Source organism: Haemaphysalis longicornis, unplaced genomic scaffold (genome assembly GCF_048455015.1).
Source record: "Haemaphysalis longicornis isolate Haplotype H1 unplaced genomic scaffold, Haemaphysalis longicornis Haplotype H1 scaffold_14, whole genome shotgun sequence".
Classification (NCBI taxonomy): Eukaryota; Metazoa; Arthropoda; class Arachnida; order Ixodida; family Ixodidae; genus Haemaphysalis; species Haemaphysalis longicornis.
Window position 1 is genome coordinate 30,290,089 of NW_027526245.1, and position 5,804 is coordinate 30,295,892.

The window sequence follows — 5,804 nt, forward strand, 5'->3', positions numbered from 1 at the left end:
TTTGCCCGTGCTGCGAAAAGAAACTGCATATCAATTCAAAACGCCACATAGCGAAAAGTTTGCTGAAGTGCATAAAAGACAGAAATCTCTCGCGTCGGGACAAACCTGAACAGTTCAGCACTTGGAGTTGTACCTTAGAGGGCTACTGACACAAAATTTTCAAGGGGAGATAACGTCGGGGATAGATTGGGGTAAACACACATGCATCATCTGCAAAATATCAGCGGCAAATACAGCCTAGAACAAATTTAAAATCATAAAATCAATTTTAAAGTGTGCGAAACGCAACCGAGCAGCCAGCGGAGGACCTTCCGCAATCGACATTGCCTCGATATTTTGTAAATAAACAACGTCCATACACGTCACGAGTTTGTGTTGGCCGCTTCCGCACTGCCGGCGTTTTTCGCCGGCTCGCCGCTCCAATCGGAGGTCGGAGCTTCTGCTCTCGAGCAACGAATGACCCCATCGTTGGCGGTAGAGGGGCGGTGATTTCGTCGGCTCATCGGGCAGCTGGCCGCGATCTAAGTTCTACAGCGATTCCATTCACTCCATTTTTATTGCTTTTTATTACACTGGACGCGAAAAGACACCGGGGACACCTAAAGAGCACTCAGCGAGCCGCACTGTCGCTGCGCGGGCGGATGAATGAATGTGAACATTTATTAACTGATATATTATAGAGAGGTAGCTTGGAGGTGGCGGCCACGGCGGCGAAGTTGTGCAGGCCGGTGCAGGTAGCTCGAACGATAGCTTGTTACTGCTGCAATAAATGGGACCCAAGTCCTAAACATGGCAGCACATATGAGAAAGGAGTTAATGATTCGATGGCGGGTTGCATTAACAACCGTCGTCTGTATCGGCTGCGAGAGCGGCAATCCAATATCCGCCGCAGTGCTAAGCCGAACGCATCTGTAGGCGGACATACAGGCATACCGGGCGGCTGCTCCCAGCGCTATCTTCCCATCCACTGTCTCGAGCGTCGCGCGTGGTTCCTAGCCGCGGCAGAACTTTGTACTCCCAGCGCCTGCGTCACGTGCACGGTCGCTTTTTAATTAAGCGGCTCACGAGATCAATGCGTGGGGGCATTCGCAGAAACTGCCGGCGACGTGGATTCGACAGTGCTACGGCAGCTCTGCTCTGTGATATCTGTCCGACCGTCACTTGGTCAGCTTTGTTCACACAAAATCTCGCGTTTCGCGGCGGCCGCTGAACCCGAAACTGCGACTGGCCGCATTGAAAACGCCTCTAATAAACAACCGCCGCACTCTGTGAGTGAATTCGGTTTCCACAAGTGATAAGTACGTCATTATATAGCTGCTCATCGCAACAAAAAAAAACCGAGATGCAAAATTGTTGTGTGAGTGCCCTTTTAAGGTAGCACTCGTATCACTAATTTTCGGTCGATCGCCAACACAGCCCGCTACAAGCATCAGATAAACATCAGCAACAATTACCGCACCAAACATATCTTCTGTAAGAAAATGCAACAGCAGCCCAACAACTTCTTGAAAGCATATTTTGAGGTATCCACCCAGCTGCAAGACCAGGATTTTGACTTCCTGCACAGCGTCCGGGCAGGGCGATGACGCAGAAATCGCAAACTGAGAAATAATTAGCCGCTTCCAGTTTGTCGAAACGAGAGACAGCTTCTCTTCCTTCAACATAAACGCACAATTTGAGGCCCAACGAAGCAAGATAGAGGTATTGCGAAATGGGTCGACAACGGGCGGCAGTATCTGTCTTCACAAAGACAACAGATCACGTCGACAATACCCCTATTTCGCTCGTCCATTCCACTGCGTCGGAAGATGCGGTTCTAGCAGAACGCCAGCTGCAGCCGCTGGTGTTTCCCAGTCGTCTTTCAAGGGCCACCCCACAGGTGTAAAACCCCAATTATTTAATGATACGTGACTCCGCAATTTAATATCAGTAACAACTAAGCTTGACACCCGTCACGCGCGGATTGCAAGGTGCTGAAAGGCAATGTGTGTATCAGCTCCGCTATGGTTTTACATACATTGCTTGATTGGCTTTCTTATCGGGCTGGTGCTGCTGTCACGCTTTGGTTTATAAAGAAAGAGGCACGGGCGACTGCAATACTTCGCGCTACGCAGCGTGAAGTTTCAAGTTTCACGGCGCGAGGCCTCCCTCCCTGATGTGTTTACCTCTTGGATAAGGCTTGCGTATTCCTAACGGGGCGCAGGGAAAGGCGTCAAGGTGGCGCGCCGCTTCTTTCTTTCTCTCCAGGGATGCTGTCACGGGGCTAGGAAAGGAGATGCCTCTCACTGGTCGATGGCGTGGGTTAACCGAGGTCAGCAAAACAAACAAACAAAAAAGCGGATTTTCAGCCGCCTTGTGCCGTCGGTTGCACTATAGAGGCTAGAAGGTTTTCCTAGTGTCGGGAAGGGGCGCGCCGAAGCGAAATAGTCTGCAATGATCCAGAGTAGATGGCGCCACGGCTCGCTGGCGCGCGGCTCTCGTGGGCGTCTGCGCGCTTTTGTGCGGCTGTTGGCGTGCGAGCATATTTTTTTGCCGCTCACTACCCGTGCTCCGCAAACACACGAAAAAGAATCATGTGATTATATACAGTCACGATGGCGATCTTGTGAGTTTGACAAGCGCACTTTACGCGACCACGGCTTGGGTGCGCAAACCTCATCGGAAGGGGTAGTTTGATTGTGGGGATTAACGCGCCGAAACTGCGCCGTAGTGGAGCGCTCCCGATTAATTTTGACCACCTGGGGATCTTTAACGTGCGCCGAAATCTCGAACACGCGGGGGTTTTCGCTTTTCGCCTTCCTCAGAAAAGCGGCCGCCGCGGCCAGAAATTAAACCCGCGTCCTTGTGCTCAGCAGCACAACGCTTTAGCCATGCACTAAGCCACTGCAGAGAGTGGAAGGGGCAGTTTTGCCTTTATCGGCCCTGTACGCGTGGTTCCAGCCACCCTGAGTAGTAATTAAAATATTACTACTATTAAAAACATAGCAGAAGCAACGAGTTATGAAATACAGCTTCAAGTTTCCCATACGAAAACTATCACCCAACAACCCCAAACATAACATAATTCAAGATTATCAATGAGCATTTATTGCAGCGTTACAAATTGAAACTTCAAAAACCACACTTTTTGAAAATTTAACACATCTTCCCATCTTTGGGAGCAAAGCAAGGAACAGATACATAATTTAACAGTCACATTTTCGTGCGAAAAACAAAAAAATACATACGAGCACAGAACATTTTACACTCCAAAAAAGTATGCACGACGGTGCGTGTACAAGGCTTTGCTGAACTGCAGACGTTTTCATTGGCATCGCCTCATTTTCAGAAGTTTTTGTTTTTGCCTCTGAGCGCTCCTGTCCATGTTCTTTGCTTTGCGAAAAAGTGGAATCGGGTCAGGGCATAGAACTTATGTCCCTCGTAACATTCCTTCCGTGTTCGCTGCACCCAACTTCTTTCAGCTGAGCTCCGTGCAAAAACTGCAAAAAGTCCACCATGCTTTCAGCATGAAGATCATTTCTGCTGAAGAGCACGGTAAAGGTGTTTTCAAGATTCCTAACGAGCTCCTCGACTGGCTTGGAAGAGTAAATTAACCCAGTATGGTCAAATTCACGTGTAAAAGAAGCATTCTCATTGCACTCTGCTTGAACAGGCAAAATACAAAGAGAAGCGCATTCAAGGCACGAAGACCTTTTGAGGGATTTTCTCACAACATAGCCCGCTATGTAAAAGACAAGGCGGCTGTCACTGTGCTTTTTAATGCAGCTTTTGTGATAAAGCAGCCCTCGTGTTCGCAACACATATTCTGCACGCTCCAAGTTGCCATCATCCAAAACCTCGTCAATTACCGCTATGTGGGCTGACTTTTCCCTACCAAGGTCAGATGGCCCCAAAAGTGCCGTGACAACTTCCTCGGGAGAGTTCCCATTCTTAGGTGACCGTGCTAGGCTGTAGAATGACAGACGGTTGATTATTATCAAGAACTACTCCGGTGATGGATGGTCATTGCATCCGAAAGACTGCCTTACAATCCCGAACACATTTTCCATTTTGTCTTGGCTAAAATTAGCCGTTAAGAGATATTTAAAACCAAGAGAGCTACTCAAGTAGCAAAGGAGTGACAGCGTGCTTTTCAAAGCCACACGCAGCCCACGGGCAGTTCCTGGACTCAAAAACCCGCCACCATGCTCAGCAGCGTGCTGTTCCCGCTTTGCCAGGAATTCAATAAAATCGTCGAGAGACTGCGCACTCGGTGAGTTAGGTCGGAGGCCTTTCGATGGTGTTCTAGAAGACATGACAAAAATCAGCTTCTCCATGAGTTTTACAAGCTCTTCTGTAGGTTGGACTGCTCGGAATGTTTTGTTCAAGTGTTCTTTAAAGAAGAAAAGCCCCTTTAAGACTTCTTCACTGAACAACTAAGAAGCTAACTTTACCCGCATTTTCTCAAAAGACTTCGGTTGAATGTCAGACTTGGTAATGCGTGGCATAACTTTCAGTGTCAGAGAGTTTTGGTCCTCTTTCCAGGCTTCCTTAATTACATCGGCGTGGGCATGACCAGTTGGAATTTGAAAACCTTTTGACACAAAAGCATTTCGCACACATTTCACCAAGTGAGGAAAGTCGGAGATAAAATGTAGGCTTCTTGTTGCGTCCACTGGATGGGGAACTTTGCACGTTATTTCTTTGATGGATGCTGCAGAGGTAAAAAACTTGTTACTTAGGGCAACTGAGCAGGCTCAATGGGATTCAATACAAGTGTCGTGATACAAATTGGCCTACCTTTGATCCCAAACAGTTTCCATAAACTTCGATTCCAAGGAGCCCCATCACTGGTCGAGTAGTCGACGAAAAGGCCAGACTTCTCAGTTAGAATTGCGGCCTCCAGAAGAATCTTCGAAAGAATGTTCGCCTTCACGTTTCTCTTGGAAGCCAAAACCCCTAGGATCTGAGTCCAGTTCCCTGGAAAAGGAAATATAAGGGCTTTGTTAAGTACAACAACTTTGCGAAGAGAATTGCTTGTGCAGTACAATATAGTTCCAAAGTATAAAGTATTAAAACATGAAAAAGATTATATTATCATCCCATGCTCTACAGAGAACTCACCCTGGAAAGGCTGAAACATGATGGCAAGGCCGTGGTCACTCACTGTAGTCTCGTTGCTTTCAGTAAATGGGCCGAGGTCCATAAAGCCGCTCAGTTCTCCAGAGGTCTTGACACTGATATTCTCTGAGAGTTTTATTTCATCGAACACAAGACCGCCATGGCAGCTGTGTGCACCCATGCCTTCAGTCTTCTTCTTCAGTGCCTCGAAAACGCTGGCATTTAAACCAAACGAACTCTTAAAGCCAGCCATGTGTCGGTCTAAACAGGACTTGCTGGGCAGAGCCAGTGTCTCATGCCTCCTCACGTGCTCATAAAGCTTGGGGCTCTTTATGCGCATGAGTATACACGCCAAAACCCCGGGTTGGTCGTACACCATGCCCCTGGTCGACTTTCTGGAGGCAGCATCAAAGCATCTTTTCACAGAAAGGCGTTGTTTGGGAGGCAGACCTTCGATCCTTTCATCCAAGGTTGAACTAGCGATATTCTGGTTCATTATCCTAAGGTCTTCCAGGCTTCTGCGTGCCTTTCTCAGCTTTCTTTTCGTTCAGAACAACTCTAGCGACTTTCTGCCCAACCGCTGTTTGAAGCTTGTGCTGCGTTTCTTCTTCAGCCTCTACATTTGATTCTGCACTAGCTTCCTAGTGTATTTACAGCGCAAACAGGGTTTCCCGTCGGAGCTGCTCACCTGGCAGTTCTTTGCG

At 48.1% G+C, this 5,804-nt stretch overlaps 1 pseudogene; it reads right to left on the reverse strand.

The window, feature by feature from the left end:
• Window positions 1-2,579: 2,579 nt before the first annotated feature.
• On the reverse strand, window positions 2,580-5,353 carry LOC144165021 (uncharacterized; annotated as a pseudogene).
• Window positions 5,354-5,804: the final 451 nt, after the last annotated feature.